Genomic DNA, 20,001 nt, shown 5'->3' with positions numbered 1-20,001 from the left:
TCACTTACCTTTAGTTCAGATTAAAAAAATCTGAACTAACTATACTATACTAACCCTTAACCACTTTCACAGAAAATCAGAGGGTTCTAAAGGCTTGGCTTCCACTCTTAAATTATGGCATTCTGCAGCGACCAATGAGGTTGACTAACAGTTTGCAGAAAAAAGCACAGGAAAGTATGTATGCATGCAGTTCAAACCTGCTTTGGGGCGAGATATCCACGCTGTGGGGCGAGATATCCACGCTTTGGGGGCGAGCTATCCACGGCTTGGGGCGAGCCGTCTTCACTTTTCGCGGGGGCGAGTAGCCTAGTTGGCAAAGGGGCGAGATTGATTCATTGATTGATTGATTGAAATATGTATTAACAGTTTGCAGAATTACAGTACATTTCAAGCACAAACTCAATACAAAGACTATTAACTGTGAGTGGACGACCCAATTAAGCATTACACTTGTTTACAACAGGGTCCACCATGTTCAATTCATCAAAACGTTTAGAGACGTACAAATAGACACTTATATATAGTTAAAGAACAGAACAGGAATTCATCATAAAGGAAGCAAAAAGGGAAAAGAAACATACAGTGAGGGGAAAAGGGGGGTGTGGGCGGTGGGGGCGGATTCAGATTTTATGGGGGCCAGTTTCGAATTGCAGCCGTCTGTAGGTGCCCTTTGAGAGCGGTTTTGGTCAAGGGGAGATGACCTGTTTACAGTTCAAAACAGGTAAGGATTTGAAACCCAAGAAACTCTAAATGGCTTGTTTACATTCCAGGGTCGACTCCTTCATATTCAATTACCGTATTAGCATAGGAGTCAGGTCTGCAGACAGTAGCCTAGCTTACGCTACTATTAAGAAGAAAGTAGGCCTAGGCCTACACTAGACTACTTAATAAAAAAAACCCAAGATGGACAGTTGGTGAGATTGTCAGGAAATGAATTTACTTTGATTATGAATGTTAATTCCATTTACCTGTACAAACAATTAAACAAATATAGCTGTCTGGTTGACTGATCCTGCATCCACGTATCCCCTATCCTAGTATCTATCGCCTGTTGTGCACTTTGTGCACATCCTGAAGTAGGCTAAATTCTAACTCTCTCTCTCTCTCATTTGAGTTGGCAGGCTACAATATTGAAAAAATAATTCTATGTTAACAGGAGGCATAAATAAATAATCAGAAAAAACAATCAATCACAAAATGAACCGAAAACATCTTGTTTAAATGTTATGGCGGTGTTACATTATCGCCATCTACTGGATTCAAGAATCAAGGCCGGGCCCCGCCCCCCAAAGATATTTGGCATAATATTTTGTTTTACGTGGTTCGACACCTTATGAAAATAGCCGATATACAAACTCACAACCCCTCGCAATGCGAAGCGTTTGATGCAGTAGGCTATTTTATTGATTTTTCCCTTTTTTCAGGAACGTCAATACGCTTTAAAAAAGTAAAATAAAATCTCTGGGATCCCCAGTGTTTAGTTTATCTCTGCGTTTGGCAGTGGCTAATCAGCAACATGTTATTCCACAGAGATTGTGATAACAACAATTTAACATAACATAAAATAAGAAATAATCCTGGAATGCAATAATAATATAGGCTACATAATAAATCATGTAGTTATTGCACTTTTCATTCACAAAGAATATTATAGCGTGCACATTGAAAAGTTCACAACCTCTAAACACACGGGGGCAGCAAATAACCAAAAATGATATATGACTACAGAGCAGTTGTCTAGGTGCAGAATGCAGATAACTCTGTTCTAGCTGCTGTTTCCAATTAACTGTCAAATGCAGCATGTACAACTTAATTGAGTTTGACCCTGCCACTTACATTCTAACCATCGTTGTAGGATATTGACCAGTGTTTTAATATTCAAATCGTCTTTCCATATTATAGCCTATTATACTTATTCTTGCTTGGCTATAGTGATTGAATACCAAGGAAGTAGAGGCTATATATTTGTCATGAAAGATTCAGTAGGCTACCCTACCTCAGTCTAGACATCCATTAGTACTAGCTCCAGTTAGTATACCACATTGCGTTGAAAGTTGGAGTTGAAATTCACCATAAGTGCATGCACATCTTAGACGTCTGGTTCAAGGAATAAAGGTTGATTGATTGATTGAAAATTGTATTCACAGTTTGTAGAATGGGCAGGCTACAGTTCAAAAGAAAGTACAGGTCAATACAAAAGCTGCTAATGCGAGGATATATCCAGGAAAAGCACTAAGACTTGTTTACATCAGGGTCCTCCATTTTCAATTCATCAGAACATTTAAAGATGTAGACACTCTATGAAAAACAGGAAATCATCATCCATAGATAGTTAAAGAATGTAAAAAAATTGTTACATAGGCCTGTATGCAGGCCTACAGTAAGAGTACAACATTTGTTCTGGTATAATAATAATAATAATAATAGGATATACTGTAACAGTACAATAAGGCAATAACAAAAGGGGCTAACACCAGTGGTGGAAACTGGAAAGTATCTTACTCAAGTTCTGTACTCAACTGCATCTCATGGTAGTCTAAATATTGCACTTTTTACTCACGTTTTGCACTAGAACACATTTTGACAGCAAAAGAATCTCATGGTTTCAGCATTTACTGTACGTCTCCAAGTATCATCGGGTTATCCTGTCAGACAAACTCAGACAGACAGGATATGTGGCAGAAGAAGACATTGAACACACCCACATTGTCATTGATTCCAGCCTAAGTCTTGGAATACATTTGACTGAGAGTTACGTAAGCCTTAAAACAAAACAAAAGATCCTTCAAACATTAGAAGAAGAAAACATTCAAACCACAGGGAGGGGAGCATGAAATGGTTGTCAAGAGGAAATGCAAGGCAACAATACCCTCCTGCCAAGAAACGGTGTGCTTTTTATTCTGCCATAAATATTTTTTTATATTATTTATCCAAATTATGGGATATTATTTGGAAGTATTCCATGGTGAATCGGCAAGTAATTCTACACTGAGTGTAACATGACTTCTCTGCAATATAGTTGGCTGTTGGAGACAGTGAAGTGAAGCTAGCTATAGGCCAGGGGAAGGTATTTGGCTGTTGGAGACAGTGAAGTGAAGCTAGCTATAGGCCAGGGGAAGGGGAACAAATGAGAGGCTTGAAAGCCTCCACTGGCCACTTCTGAGAGATGGCAGTGTAATAAACTCTCTGGTACACAGACGGCCCCAAAAGGCTTTCATCATCAACAGTCAAGCTGCCTGTAAAGAGAATGAGTACTGTACTGTACAAAATGCACTTGGCTGTAATGCTGTATAGGCTACAGTAAGTCAATGATAAAACAAAACCAGATACTTTTATGGACGGTAAGATGGCCCTGGGGTGCTGTACAGTCTGAAATATAACATGGAAAGTTATTTAACTGTATCTTTACAGCATGGCATTGGCAGCAGACTTGGGTGGTTTGTGATTATATTCATTTAAGGGACCGAGTCCAAAAACATGTTATTCACAGAGGGAACAGATAATGGCCCGTGAAGGCCGATGAATGAAAATACAGAACTCCAGGAGTTATCTCTCTGGGCAAAGCGCACACGGGACAAGCGCTCAAGTCAATGTGACATGAAAGATATATAGGGTTTCTGGACATATGGCACATGAGAACCATTCACAAAGAACCGATGCACCAAAATTATCCACCATCGGCATCAGAATATACAAAAATATACTATAGTACTAAAAGTACTATAGTATATTTTTGTATATATTGCAGAATGTTCTATTTCAAAACAAATCATTTGAAAATAGCCAGATCTACAAGCTCACAATGCGTTGTATTGTGATGCAACGCATTGTGATGCATTATGAACTTGTAGATCTGCTATTTTCAAATGGCCCAAATATATAGGGCTGAATTGGCTACAAACTAGTAACTAAAGTTTTCAGATAACGGTAGTGGAGTAAAAGTACAATATTTGCCCTCTGAGATGTAGTGGAGTAGAAGTAAAAGTATTGGAAATTGGAAATACTCAAGTAAAGTACAAATACCTCAAAATGTAACTGAAGTACAGTACTTATAAGTAAATAAAATTAGTTACTTTCCACCACTGGGTTATTCATCTTCATGTGTCATTGGTGGTGCTGGGGGTCAGTGGCAGTATTTCCTGCCTTCAGCTCTCCGCGTGGCCTCTAGGGGCCCCGACAAGCCTTTCAGTTGGAGATAAACCTCTTAGAAACATGTGCCGGATAGCTGCGCTGCATGAGGGCCTTACTGCCGGAGTTTCTCTAGAACAGTGGTTTCCAAACTGTTTAGACCCGAAAGTTATTAGTGCAGACGCGCCCGGTAGCCAGCGAAAACTAGAGTTCTCGGAAATATAAGGCCTACATGGGTCCTCATCAAACCCTGTACACTCAAGACACTGTCCCTGCTGCCACCCTTAGATCTCCGTATATGGAGCTGACCTGTTCTGACATTCCATATGTTGATCTCACCTCATTAAACCCTGTACACGAGACCTCGCCCTCATGGCCAAAAATGGAGGTGCCAGTTTCTAAATGGTTATCACACAATTACTAACCTCGCCTCACCAGGCTTTCCACCTCGGAGGAAAGCCTGGTCTCTGTTACAAAAGTGCCGTGTGAACCGTTCTGGAGCGGATGATATCGTCACGTCATGTTGTGGTATTGTTTTGTAGTCAGCAGGAACAATCAAACGGAACTTCCTTTTCCCTCAAACCAGAAGAATAACAATAAAAGCTCTCATAGCCTGCAGCTTTTATTGAGAAAATCAGTTTGAGGGAAAAGGAAGTTCCGGAAGATTGATGACTAAAAAAACAATACAACATGACGTAGCGATATCATCCGCTCCCGACTGGATCATATACCCGAAATGGAATGGTGCCCAGGCTAGACAATTACAAAACATCAGGCATACTGTACATATTTTCATTATTAAAAAAAGATGACCTGAAAATATAATGCATGCAGTTCATCTCTCACCCTTGTAAGCAGATCAGTGATATGATACATTGAACTGTATTTCCTGTATTAACAGGTCACAGCTGAACTGTGGTTTCCTGAAGGATGTTTGGAAAGCCTGCATGTCTGCAGACTCTGCACTCTTCATTTACAGTGTCAGTAACTGATAAAGGAGCGTGCAATTGCAGACATGTATATGCACGTATGCATCACTGTCACTATTGTTGTTGCCGTATAGTGTTCTGTAAACGGTTCATCATCAGATATAAGTGGTTCCCAAACGTTTTTTGCTCAAGACCCAAAAGAGAAAGTTTGCGGACACAAACGTGTGAAAGTAGTTGGGGATTGGTATAGTTTATTTGGTATCTTTTATTCCAACTCGTGGCGACTGCATGGCGAGACTAAAAACAAACAGGGATGTTGTGGCTCTTTTGTTGGTTTGGTTCCAAACATTTCTATCTTAGCCAACATACCCACTGATGCACCCAGAGACTTTGGATGTATGCAGTCCATTACAAACAGCTCCTTCTGGCATTGTCTGTCCTGTGTTGTCTGTCTGGTAAAAACTGGTTTGTCCACCAGGTGCATGCCGCTCCCCAATCACCCAGGCCTACATATGCTCTCCATCAATCAATTAGGCCTGGGGAGGCGTGCCCCTGGCCTGGTGTCCAAACAGTGATTCAATTACATAATAATCCACCAAACCAATATCCAATAATGCCAAATAATAACTATAACAATTGTGAGAATAATAATAAATAGACATACAAAACAGTGAGGATGGCTTCTACAAGGGGGAACCAAAACAAAGTGATGCCGAAAAAGCCCAAACCCTTAAACCTAGACTTTTTTAGTTTTTAACCATCCGGTCTAAACCACGCCTAGACCGGATCACAAGAGGATTCGGTAACACAGACCAGGCTTTCCTCCGAGGTGGAAAGCCTGCATGGTGACGTGAGGTTAAGTGCATATAAGACAGATAAGCGGCTGTAGAAGTGTTACCGTGCTACTTCTCTGTCCCGCGCTGCTGTCTCCTTCCCCTCCTCTCTAATAACCGGGGCTTCCACAGCTCTCTAATTACCACTAACGAGGCCCTTAGATTTGCCCTCGCAATTAGAGGAGAGCATGCCTACTGTCCAATTTAGCGCCTGGCTGCCCACTCCCTCCCTGTCTCTGTCTGTCCACCGGCACTCCACTCCATGTAACTCCCTCTGTCCACCCCCGATCTGAGGGAAAAGGCCACAGTCAGCTGCTGGCCACGAGTTGTATGAACCTTCCACTCCACTCTTATCCTAGCTGGCAAAGGCAGACATTAGGAGGATGGGCTAAGATTGAAAACAGACATGGGTGCCCTTGCGCCTTGGTTTGAATGCATGGATGGATGTGTTTGTGTGTTTGTGTGTGTGTGTGTGTGTGTGTGTGTGTGTGTGTGTGTGTGTGTGTGTGTGTGTGTGTGTGCGACTGTGCGCATGCATGCATGTGTGTGTGCATGTGTGCGTGTGAGGGAGAGGGGGAGGGGGAGGGCAGGAAGGGGTAGGCTTATAGAAAAGCAATTGTTTGTATTTGTTATTTAAGTGCGAGTGAGGAACAACTGAGATGGGGAGAAATAAAATGTGACGAGAGAGAACATATTGCCTTATAAAGCTATTCTCTTTTAAACCTGAGCTGGATGAGTGGCTGTGAGTGAAGTTGAGTTATCGTCCTGACTGAGAAAGAGACTTTGTTTCAAAGCAGGCCACTGTGAGTGTGAGCTTTGCCAAAATGCTTTTCACTGGACCCTCCCCCCCCCCCCCCCCCCCCCTCTCTCTCTCTCTCTCTCTATTGAGCTTGTATTTTGGTGGGTTAGATGCTGTTGCCGGTAGAGACCAGTAGAGTCTTACACCACCTATCCTCTGTCAGCTGTAGAGACTCAGTGATTATAAAAACAAAAAAAATAAAGAAGAAAAGTAAAAGAAAAGAAAAGAAAAGAAAAGAAAAGAAAAGAAAAGAAAAGAAAAATAAACAAGTCACATCAGCGAGGGACCTCAACTGCTACCTAAGATAAACAAACAGAACTTGATTCTTTCTCTCTCTCTCGCTCTCTCTCTCTCTCTCTCTCTCTCTCTCTCTCTCTCTCTCTCTCTCTCTCTCTCTCTCTCTCTCTCTCTCACTCACTCACTCCCTCTCTCTCTCCCTCAGATAATTCCCTTTCTATAGCCTCCCTCCGTTGCTTTTGTCCTCCCTCCCTGGCTCCCTCCTCTCCCTCATTCGTTCTCTGCATGTGTTTTAATCGCGGCAGAGCCAGCTGATCACAGAGACTCTGTGTAAAAACATCAGAATAGGAGAGTGAGGGGTGTGTGTGTGTGTGTGTGTGTGTGTGTGTGTGTGTGTGTGTGTGTGTGTGTGTGTGTGTGTGTGCACGTGTGTGCACGTGTGTGTGTGCCTGCCTGCCTGCATCTAGTTGGGAGAACTTCTTTTCCTTTACAGACATCCTTTCTGAACAGGGGGCGGGCTTCATCAGTGTGTAGAGAGGGGAGACCCCTGGTGCTGTGATATGATTCAACAAACAGCCGGGCTCAGAGAAGTTGCTCCTCCTGCGCACTCCCAGGACACAGCCAGGGACATTAACCTCCTGTCTGTCCACAAGAGCAGCAGGACACAGGGACATTAACCTCCTGTCTGTCCAGAGGACACAGGGACATTAACCTTCTGTCTGTCCACAGCAGGACACAGGGACATTAACCTCCTGTCTCTCAAGAGACCCTGCAGAGTGTCCCAGCTATAGAGACCACTCCGAACCAGTGCATTGAAAAAGCTGGTGGTCAGATGGTGCAGAGGGAAAGCAAGCAAGGGGAAGAAGACGTTCTCGTCCTGTGCTGTTGAACGTGATACCGCTGAAGGTAAGAAGCCTCTATAGGCTGTCTTTTTTCACTTTTGATTTCCACTGTAGCACCTTTCAGGACCCTTGGTTACCTTTTCTGTATTTGGGACATCGGTACAGAGACGTCCCAAATACAGAAAAGGTAACCAAAGGGTCCCGAAAGGGGCTACGCTACAGTCACTGGACATTGGACAGTAAAGATGTTCCAATCCTCACATCGTGGCTTTGAACATTCACTTAGCCTGCAGGCTGCATGGAGATCCCACTGTGACTGATTCCATTTCCATAGTCTGTCTGTCACAGGATGGGAGAAAGCGCCTCATTCCTGGAGGAATGATGATCCGCTGCCTGCATGGGGTCGTTGGATGAATTCATGCATTTTTAATTAGATGACAGTCAGTCGGGCTCATGTTGTTTTTGATCGTTTCTTACAATAACAGATTATGTTGTCCAGATTTAAGACTTATTTGGCTGAAAGAGTTAAGTCAAGAGTCAGTCAGTTGCCCAGTTTTTGTTGCTGTTGACACTGCTGTCAGACAACAGTGTTTAGTGAGGAAGGTGTCTGTGTGTGTGTGTGTGTGTGTGTGTGTGTGTGTGTGTGTGTGTGTGTGTGTGTGTGTGTGTGTGCGTGCGTGCGTGCGTGCGTGCGTGCGTGCGTGCGTGCGTGCGTGTGTGTGTGTGTGTGTGCGTGCGTGCATGTGTGTGTATTTGTTATGCACATTCTTGTACACACGGCCCGTTACATGTGAATGGGTGTGAACAACCTGTTCAAACAAACACCAACATTGTGGTGACTGGAGTGAGTTGTCCCTCACAGCCGGCGGGTGACATTACATCTCTGTACACATGTCCCTTTGACGCTCACCACAGTGCAACTTTAACACTGTTTACCTTCTCACTAAGAAATACGCTTAACAAGGTGTCCTATAGGGGTATCTGCCTCTGACTCTCTCTCTCTCTCTCTCTCTCTCTCACACACACACACACACACACACACACACACACACACACACACACACACACACACACACACACACTCACACGCTCAAACAGCTTTATGACACAAGCTGTGTGTTAACCCTCCACTTTGTGCTTCACTGCTAAATATGTTGTTTGTACAGCTCTCGTCGGTCACCCATAGTGAACTATCGGTCCTCGCCGGAGGACCATCGCTGTCCTGTCCTGCCTCCCATATGTGAAATCAGTCTTCCCTATACAGAAATGCATGGGAAGCTCGTCCCTTCACCAAGCCCTGGTTGTGGTGGTATCATCGAATTCTGCATCAGCCATCAGCCACTTTAGTTGTGGTGGGCCTCTGTTTCTAGATACATCGCCCCCGAATCGTATATAGCTTCGGCCTCAGTCACCATTTGTAAGAATGCGTCTCTCATAAACATGTGAATGTTGGTGTCGTCTGTGCCAGACAGACATAAACAATTGGTTGATTCATCTCATTAATCACAGGGGAAGGTTTTAGTACCTGCAATGAGTTACATTTTGACTATGTGAGCCTATTGCATGACAGACACATGTGGCAAGCATGTAATCTTACAGCAAGCCAAGCAAGCCAGCAGATGGTTTGCACATGAAGGCATCAGTTGCTAATAACGAACGGGAGTCTACAGTACTTTGCTATAAGCTAAACTGATCTACTGTCTGTCTACAATTTACTTTTTTTCTAAAGAAAATCTGATTAATCTGATTTCCTCAACAGATGACTCTTGTGGATGTCCTATATCCACTTAGCCGATGTTGTGTTGTGTATTATCTTATTAAATAAGTTCTCCGTGTTCTGTAAACAAATTATTTAGGGATGTTTTTAGGGGCTATTTTGAGACAGGTCAGGCCTAATTGTCTAGTATTGCCATCTTGAGACAGGTCAGGCATATTGTCTAGTATTGCCATCTTGAGACAGGTCAGGCATATTGTCTAGTATTGTCATCTCAAACAAGTTTGGGGAATTGTTGTTCGTATCGTAGTTTTGATATCGTAGTGAATGAAACAGGTCTTTCTTACTAACTTAAAACAGAGGGATGTTTTTTCCCCGTTTTTACACGGGGGGGGTTTTCCTCCCCAGTGCATCATGCGGTTGGTATGTGCTGTAGTACTGGTGCTCTGGTATAGTGCAGTCCAGCCCTGATGAATCCTCTCCCCGTGGCCCAGACCTAATCCTTCGTCATCAGCTGTTTCCTGCCCTGCCTGCATGCCAGCCACTCGGTATAGAAAATGTGCTTCGCATTATGACCGTGCAGAAAACATGCCGTGATGGTCTGATTCTGCAGCCGGCTGGCTGACAGAAACCCCAGGGCACCAATATGCTGACACTCCCTGCTTAACAGCGCCTTTCTGAAGCACATTGATCTCATTGTGTCCTCCTTGCTGTGATTTATCCTCTGTGAGCTCCAAACGCAGCTGTTGACCATCGACTGTGTAAATGCAGACCAGCGAGGGAGTGAATGTTTAATATAGTGAATACCTGTCATCGGACTGTCTTTTGCTTAATCAATAAAGGACATCATGATGTAGGGCTGGGAAATTTAGCAAAATATTTATCAATTCAAAACCGATATTTAGTTTATCTGATTTAATCTTGCTAGTGTTGGTTAATTGGTTAATTGATAAGTAGTTAAATGTTTTAACATATTTCTTCCATGTATCATACTTTGTTGGTGGCGTAGCAGAAACAGCAGATCTACAAGTTCGCAACGGGTCACGTCATGACAGGTTGTGAGCGTGTAGATCTGCTCTTTTCACTTCTTTTTTTAATAATCGTTCATAAATTGTATCGATGGCAAAGGTCCGACATAATCGTCCGACATAATCGTATTGATTTGAAGTCCTATATCGCCGGCCCCGGCCCCTATCCTGATGTCTGGAGTATATGTCTTTAAAAGTACAGCAACATAGCAACCCATCTGAGTCACTTAGTGGTGGTCAATTATCCTGTGATTCATAATGCATCGCTCATACTTTGGGACGAGGCAATATAGTCTCCCTTGTCAGACCGAGACCAGCATGCTGTTAAAGACGTTGAAGACTTTATCGCTGACACACCACATACTGGATATGGACACTTAGAAGAGTTACGGATAACCTTTAATGAAGATTGCTCCGAGTGCTGCTGAGACAGAGCTGCTGTACAGTATGTATACTCCTCCTGCCCAGTATGGAAAAAGTCTTTACTTAAGTAAAAGTATCAAATATTGCAATGTAGAAAATAGAAATACTCTGTTACAAGTAAAAGTCCGGAAATCAACATTCATATAGTAAAAGTACAAAAGTATTGGCTTCAAAATGTACTTAAAAGTGCCAAAAGTAAAAGTAGTAATTGTGCAGAATTAAGTACAAATACCTCAACATTTTACTTAAGGACAGTACTTAAGAAAATGCACTTAGTTGCTTTCCACCACTGCTCCTGCCCCCCATCTCTCTCTCTCTCTCCCCCCCCTCTCTCTCTCTCCCTCTCTCTCCCTCCCCCTCCCTCTCTCCCTCTCTCCCCCCTCCCTCTCTCTCTCTCTCTCTTCATCCACTCTCACTCCCACTCACACAGAACTGACAGGCAGCTGTGTCCCATCTTTGGAGAGTAGAGAAATACAGCCACGCCTAGAGAGAGAAATATTCCTTTCTATTAATAATAGCAATGTTTAAGAAGGAAAATAATATTTCAGCCAGCCACATTAAAGGCACAAAAACATTGTTTAATTTGCGAGGCACTTCAAGTGACAGTACGTGAAGAATTATTGGCCTACATAAATAACTATTTTATTAAGACTGTGTATTAATAAAATGTTGAAGTGAATTTAACATTTCTTTTTAAAACATTGTATTTATAGTGGTCATTTTCATAGCTGCAAGGTCAAAAGAAGAGTGTCAGATTGTTAGTCGAATAGAACATACTAGTCTCTGTTACATTCTTTCTTTAGTGCTAGTCCAACTAAAACATGCCAGGGTTGTGATGTGCACATCACAGTGCAGTGCGTGGAGTCAAAGGAAAACACCATACAAGATAATCTTTTTGTCACACAATGCAAAATACATAATAGTTTTGTGTCTGTTTCTTCTATTGTGGAGTGTCACATATATTCCTTTTTACAGCTTATCCTATAGATTTATCTATGTGTCAATATAGGAATTCCTTTTAACCACTCAAAACCCTTAATTCTTAGTAAAGTTGAGCTTTGGCTCGGTATTTAGTCTGCTCTTTCCTTTTTCCCTTTTTTTTCGCTCTACAGTACATCCAAACCTCTTTGCGGAAAATAAATAGCAGATCTACAAGCTCGTAGATGTGAATGTTTGATGAATAGGGATGCTGCTGGGTTCAGTTGGTTAATTGCACAGTTACCATACTCAGGCTCACACTGTACAACCTTCATGTCCTGACAACATGGAAGGTGGCTATTCAGGCATATAGGCCTATTCCTCTTAAACACTTTGACAAAGATTCAAATGAGTTTTTAGCTCTGGCCAAAACATAACAAACCGTGTAAAAGATCACCCACGTTAGCTCTTTTTGCTGCTTTTCTCTTCAGTTCACACACTGTTGTGGTTTGGGAAGCCGCCATGGAAAACGAGCGGAATTTTAAAGCCAGTCAGAGTTGTAATTGTATTCAGCTGTTTCTTTTTTGTCTTTTGTACAGGGGGAAGGGAGGGGGGCGTGGAGGGGGCTGAAGTGTGTGTGGGTGTGTTCTGTTTCTCACGGGACGGGTGGGAGGGTGATGTTTGTGGGACGGACGGTGTGCAGGAAGAAGGAGGGGTCATGGTCTCTCGCTGTCCAGATGGAAAGACATGTCTGGTTAGTAGGTTTCCATCTATATGGTATCTTTCAGTGTTTCTCAAATGGGCACTCTAGTAACCCTGAGGGGTGCTTTTGGGCAGGGGTAGGCAACCTTAGGCACGGGTGCCAACATTGGCACAGGGGAGGTCTCCCCTAGGAGGGTGATAACTGGGGGTGATCACTGGGACACATGTGAGAGTTCTTTACAAATTATATACATCTCACATCTGCATCGATCTGTATCTGTATGCAAATTACACATACTAATAATAATGTAGAATAATTCTACATTCATTCAAGCTCTGACAGGGGAGGAAGTCTGGGAGATAGGTGGGTTAGAGAGTCTAATGATATAAAATATCTTTAAAGAAAAATAATAAAAGACAGAAGGGTCCCGGACGTATAGGAAGAGGTATTCTGTGTGCACAACACTCGCTGCATCATCAACTTTCTGACCTATACTGCAAAACCTCCGAAAATGTGCCAATATCAGGAAGAATGATTGCTGCGTGGAGAAAGGGGTTGTAGTGGCTGAGAAATTGTTGTTCAGGCCCATGCACCGTTTAAATGTTTCTGCTGTAGTCTGTATTCCTCACAGTGACGGTTTTCATGGAAAAGAAGCTTAAATGTTCAATGTTTCATGAATGGAAAATACACATTAACACATTTTGTTTGACAACAAAAACTGTGCTTTGAACTGCAAATGACACTTTTAAGTTATAGGTACTTTTTATTTTTTGTAAGTTCCTAGGTCTTTGATATCTCAATGCATTTAAAATACGGTAATTAAAGCGATCTATAACGTTCTCCACATCTAAGCATTATTCTGCTACCACCACCACCACCACCACTGACTGCTGTTTCCCACAAGCCTGCGCGGTGTGTTGTGTGTGCATATCCTCTGGCGCCCACCCTGTCCCACCACCAGACACCAGCAACATTTACAGCTCCGTTTTAAAAGGAAGCAAAGCAACATTCACTGGATCTTTGTTATAAGCTGGAAATTAGAGATTTTATTGAATGGATAAATATAGTAAAAGTTTGTGATTTTACTTTTTTCTATCTGTCTCTAGTCATCACATGTATCATCTTCATGCACACATAATGACTATTAGCCCTATACATCAGGCTTGCAATCATATCACACCTTTCGGTGAAATGTGTCATTTCGAATCAGAAATTTGTGAGTGCGAGTGTGTGTGTGTGTGTGTGTGTGTGTGTGTGTGTGTGTGTGTGTGTGCATGCGTACTGTGGCAACCCAGGGGAGAATAGGCAAGATTCACAATAAAACAAGAGGCTCAGAGTCAGATTCAACATAAATTGTCTTTTATTAACTTGTTAGGGAAAGGGGAAAACAGGGCAAAACGTCAACTTAGGGTTCCTCCTGTCAGGGGCTTGGGCTTCTATGCACAGTCCTTTGGGCAGAGCAGAGAGAGAGCTAGTGGTGACTACTAATGTATTCAGGTGGGGGAGAGTACTGTATATGCTCAGTTCAGTCGGCCTAGGAGGGAGGGAGAGAGAACGTCAACGAGACCAGGTGAGCCACAATACACACACAGCACATCCAAGTGGGTCCAAAGGTTTGAGTTAAATCTTGTACTCACGTTATGAGATATCCCTCATACCAGCCTTCTCATGAACAGAGTGATTCCTGCTTCCTCACTCCTCCATAAATCCAAACTGACTCCCCAGACAGCTTCTGTTGATTGCCTTACTGGCTGCAGGTGCGTCCATGTCCAGGCTCCCATTGGCTGCAATACCTACCTGTACAGGGTGATATATTCCCTCTATCACCTCCCCCAGCCTCCTTCTGTGGGGAATAGGCCTGGCTGTTTCCCCTGGTTTGCCACAGTGTGTGCGTGCGGGACCCAGGCTACAACCCACCTCGCTTGCTCAGATCAGCCAATGCAGGGAGGCTGGCAGAACATTCACTAAAAAAGCCGGGACAATGTTCCACACGTCCCAGAGTCTTCTCCCTTCTGGCTCCAAAACTATGGAATGAACTTCCCATTGTAATCAGAACTGCAGACTCAGTCCCAGTCGTAGCACTTGCCATAGCACTTGCACTAGTGCTAGTGTGTGTGCGTGGGTGCGTGTGTGCCTTTACATTCAGGGCTTGTTTGGAGACACATGATGTTTTGAGTGTGTGGCATATCATAAGCAACTGAAACATATTTGTGCCCTTGATAATGTATTTTATACATGTGGACTCACATAAAGTGTCAAAGTGAAAGAGTGATAATATGTCTCCTTTAAAACCAAAAGACAGTCTGACAGTGACAATACAAAACAGTAATTTAAGTAAAAGTAGCAATACCACCATTTAGAAATACTCTTTATAAGTAAAAAGGCCTGTATTTGAATATTTACTTGAGCAAATGTACAAAAGCATTGGCATGAAACTTCCACTGGACGCCTGCCTAGCCTTGAGGGATCTGGTGCATGTCCAGGTAGAAGACTGCTGTGCTGCTCAAAGCCAATGAGGGGTTCTTGTTTGGATGTGCGTGAATCGACTGCCAACAAAACGTTGGCTTTCAGAATGAGTGACTTCGAATATTTTGTTGTCGTTTGGATAAGATTTTGTCCACAATTCCATGCTGTTGATGTAGTACCATTGGGAGAGACAACATGCAAACGTTGACCAAAATAACAAATATTCTACATTCTATAATTGTGGACCAACACAGGACCATTTGGTTTCATTTTATGCTCTCAAGAGTTAAAGATCTAATAAGGGTCAATGGTATGGTTACCAACTCTCCTTCATTTAGCTGGGGACCACCTAGAACACCCTCAAGGACCACTATTTGAAAACCACTCGTCTAAGTAGGTGGAATAGTTGGTCAATTCATAATGCTGTGTCCCAGCTGTTAGATATTAATCTTATTGTCTAGTTACCGCAATATGTATACTAGTAATTAAAGATGAAGTGGCATGATTTTTTAAATCACGGCATTCCATCTTTAAATAACGTTTCCATGTTCATGCTCAGGAAGAGAAGTTTTATGATACTTTTGAGCATCTATAGGCCTACATGTCATTCATACAGGAGTGCCATGATTGTTTTTTTATGTACTTGGCTCGGTATACTTGAATTTGTAATTCAAATCATTCCGAAGTCTTGATTTGCTATGCAGAAGAAAGGGTGGAAGAAATGACTAAATGAGCGATGCATATGGTGGGGCTGCATGCCGCTAAGGGGACCAGAAGGTTTGTCTCGGGGGGATTTGGTCTGTCAGAGAGGAGTGATAAAAATGGAGGTTTGTTTTAACAAAGACACACTGGGTCATTTTTTTCCCACAGAGCATGCCAAAGTCCCGCTTTAAGGGGCACATATTTCAAGACCCAGACTTCCTTCTAAAGAAGAAAGCTCCAGAGAAAAAACAACAATAGAAAAACTTGATGATGATCCGCTGTATATGCTTGTGTTATTCGGAGTATGCCTTAAAGTGTTCAGTGTCAAAGGTGGTTAATATTCGGTCTAGTTCTATATTTATAATGGCTTGCATTGGAAAAAGCTGATCTTTCAATTAGGGAACGTTTGTTTTATAGATAGATCATGACTTCCTGTTTACACTTACAGTAGAGCCTCTGTCCTTTGTTGTGTTGTTGTTTGATTGTTTGTCATTCGTGTGCGTCTTGCTAATTTCTTTTTTTCATCAATTAATTTTCATTGACCTCTGATTTCCTGTTTACATCCTTGGACGTCTCTGCTTGTCCACTGGCGCCTATACTTGGTACTGATCCATCTCTGTGTTGTCTTGGGCTAGAGGAGGTTGCGGTGAGGGTCTGCTGTATCACTGATGCATCGCTGACTCACACCCACGTCTGTTTCCCAATGCAGGAAGTCAGGCTTTCCAGCTGCACTTCAGGAGGCTTTCAGGACAACATTCACCCTTTTGTTATTTAATGCATTGGTCTTTCTTCTCCGTTCTTTTTCAAAGTGCAACCTTTCCTGCCATCCCCAGGGACACACACTCAGAAAAGGCAAACGCTCGGCTGCAAATTGAGTTTAGAAAAGTGGTTCCCACCTCATCACTGCGTTGCTTTATCATTGCCAGATGTTTCGATGAAAACGCAACAGGCTCATAATGCTGTATATATAGATAAGCCCCAAGAGGCATATCCACCATACAGACTGCCAACGGAAGTGAGTTTACACACACTTCCAGCTGTGTCCCGGGGGGGGGGGCTGTGTGGGTTGTGTGTGTGTGCTGCACCATGCTAGGAGCCGCTCTTCCTGCTTTAAAGTGACACTTTGAGTGTAGTCGGGCTGGTTATGAACGCTGGGAAGGGTCAATCAGCCACCAGATTCCCAGCAGCTCTGGGAAAAAAGTCATGCCCTGCGGGAGGAGGGATCAGTGATTATCCCTCACGCTGGTTATTGTGACAATGATAATGTAAACTCTAGTGCTTCCACACGCCTCTGTGGCCAATCAAAATGCCCAACCGAGAGCCCAGTGAAGCTTTTGGAACAATAACATTGAAAGCCCATCTATACAATATGTCGTGCTTATATGACAAAGTATAAAATAGGGCTTAAGTGGCTCAAAGTCAGAAGGGGAAGAAAATCAACAACCGTTGATTTTGACATCCCATCATGCCCTCTTCCTGGCCCATATAGCAATGGATGAATGAATGTCTGTTGTTGTGGTTTGAAGAATGACAATCATGTCACGTTATTGCTTCATGCCATGTCACTGTGGTTTAAGTAGAACATTCCGCAGGGAAAATGTCCCAATGTTGTTCTTAAGAGGGGCAGAGACGCTGCCTATAACGTTCTTGGCAGATTCTCCAGGCCAGGGATTAATTGTTGGTAGACTGTCTGTGTCCTTTTAATGCTTCATGAAATGCTCTCTTCCACAAAGACCCAGCAGTAGTAGGATTAGCAAAGAAGGTTGCGCAGTCGGATAACTTTTTTTTTCAAAATTTCAAAAAACATGGGCTATAACCCATCGTTTTTTTCATTTTTTCATTTTTGTCAAATCATCAAAAACGATGAAAAACGGCGTGCCATAGTATGCCGTACGATATGGGCTATAGCCCACGGTCCAAAATGATGAGAAACGAAAATGTTTCTCATCCTCCGCAACACTCAATTTTTCCGGTAAATACAACACATTGAGCAGGGCACTGCAGGGAGTTGAACCCCGTTCCGGTAAACCAGAAGTACCAGTGCCTTAGCTTTTGTGTATTCAACTATTTGGGTAACATGTGAGCTTTATCCTCTAATTCATGGGCCTGGATTTTTTTTTTTCAAATCCTCAAAAATGATGAAAAACGGTGAGAAACGAGGCTAACTTTTTTTTTTGCTAGAAGGTTCAATTCACGCTGGGGGGCGTGTTTTCTTCTCCGCATCATCAGCACCCATACTATAGGTGGGGTTGGCAATGGCAAAAGGGCACTTTCTGTGTGGATTAGCAAAGAAGCTATATATCCAGGCCTGCACATAACTGCGTCGTCAAAAGGTTTTGTGCACTGCAGATCAAAGGCATGCCAAGCACATTTGCGTACCGACAGCTGAGATAGGAATCTAGGGATTCCTCAGTCCTCCTGACATAACAGACGTTAGCGACCATATTTAGATATAAAAACGATGCATCTGTCACTTAAACAATATTCACACTTTGGGTTTGGATTGGAATTACTTAAACATGGAACAGCTGCAGCATTATGTAGCTTTGCATCTTTGTATCTGCCCGTGTGAACACAGCATAGTAACGTTGTGGCAGAGTAGAAACGTCCGTAGCTATACATATATACAGGTGCTCCTTTGAGGACTAACCCAAATAATTATGTGCACCCCTGGCTATATCCTTTGCAGTTATTAGAGCAGTCCTGCCTTTAAATTCAGTTTTTATCAGTCATGCCATTGTTAATGAGTTCACACTCCTGTACAGTGGTCTATGTAACAGGTTGACTGTTCAAACGGCCTTGCCCCATGTTTCTTCTCCTGTACAGTGGTCTATGTAACAGGTTGACTGTTCAAACGGCCTTGCCCCATGTTTCTTCTCCTGTACAGTGGTCTATGTAACAGGTTGACTGTTCAAACGGCCTTGCCCCATGTTTCTTCTCAAAGGCCCGTCGAGGCTCCCCGTCGTCCAGTAGTCGACATCCACCCTCATCATATTGCATTATGCAAACATTATTCTTCCCTCCATTTCACATCCTCTCTGAGGTTTCAAAGACCTTAAATAAGATGTGAACACACCTACTGTAGGTTTTTGTTAAACATCGGAGGTTTCCTGTGGTTTGATCCGAGTCGTAAGGAAAGCACGAGTGGTTTAGGTTCACATGCAACACAGTAAGATAATCCCAAACTCTATAATACTCATTTATGTATTATCACTATCATCAATCATTATTAACCATGCAAACCCTATACTTAGTTGGCCAGGGTCACCCGCGAGGGCTTCCTTCTCGTGTTTCTTTCTACACCAATAAACGCCTTCGGCGAAATTAGACAATCTGCAAGCTCACAAACAACATGCGCTGTAACAACACGTTACAGCGCGTAGTAAGCTTGTATAGATGGGCTGCATTCGGCCAGTTTGGTCAGTCGTTATACAGAATTGTCACTGAGGAGGAGGCTGGCGCTCGTTGTTGACGTACGGCTTCCTCGTTCCTCGGGGATGAAGTGACCCCCAGGACCCCCGTGCTCCCGCCATCACCAGCAGCGCGGTCCCCAGTGTATCTACGGTCCTGGGAAAGTTTCAGACAAATACTGTGGGAACGTGAACTGTATATACACACGCAACCGACGACAAGACGACGGGGGAGAGGGGCGGGGGCATCTTACGTACTGTTCATGATGGGGAGCAGGGGGTTTATGTGCCAGTGCTAATGTTCGTGTGTTTGTGTAAGTGTGCACGTCCGTCCGTGTGTTTGTGTAAGTGTGTGTGTGTGTGTGTGTGTGTGTGTGTGTGTGTGTGTGTGTGGGTCTAAGTGTTAGTGGGTTTGTATAAGCGTGTGTTAAGGGTTAGTGTCTGTCTGTGTGTGTGTGTTTGTACAAGTGTGTACGTCTGTGTGTCTCTGTGTTTGTGCGTGCAGAAGATTGATTATGATAATGTCAAGAAAAGAAGGAAAGAGAAACCATCCATATCTCAAGGCTTTTGGTTAGGTGTCTCTCTCTCACACACGCACACACACGCGCGCACACGGCCACGCGCACACCCCCACGCCCACACACGCACACACACACACACACACACACACACACACACACACACACACACACACACACACACACACACACACACACACACACACACACACACACACACACACACACACACACACACACACACACACACACACACACACACACACACACACACACAATCTCTCTCTCTCTCTCCTTTATTAGAAGCAGGAGGTGGGGGAGGAAGTGGAGGAGTCATGTTTTTGGAGCAGC

At 43.3% G+C, this 20,001-nt stretch overlaps 1 protein-coding gene across 2 annotated transcripts in view; it reads left to right on the top strand.

The window, feature by feature from the left end:
- Positions 1-7,426: 7,426 nt before the first annotated feature.
- The window catches only part of pdgfrb (platelet-derived growth factor receptor, beta polypeptide), a 39,030-nt gene continuing 26,455 nt past the window's right edge, over positions 7,427-20,001 (top strand). The window contains exon 1 of one of the 2 annotated variants that reach the window (XM_080774173.1): positions 7,427-7,832. The gene's annotated coding sequence lies outside the window, so the exon portion shown is untranslated. The remainder of the gene's footprint in view (positions 7,833-20,001) is intronic. The other variant, XM_080774172.1, reaches the window with a different exon arrangement.

Source organism: Protomyctophum bolini, assembly GCF_963924005.1.
Source record: "Protomyctophum bolini genome assembly, chromosome: 10".
Taxonomy (NCBI): domain Eukaryota; kingdom Metazoa; phylum Chordata; class Actinopteri; order Myctophiformes; family Myctophidae; genus Protomyctophum; species Protomyctophum bolini.
This window is presented reverse-complemented; position numbering and strand designations above follow the sequence as displayed.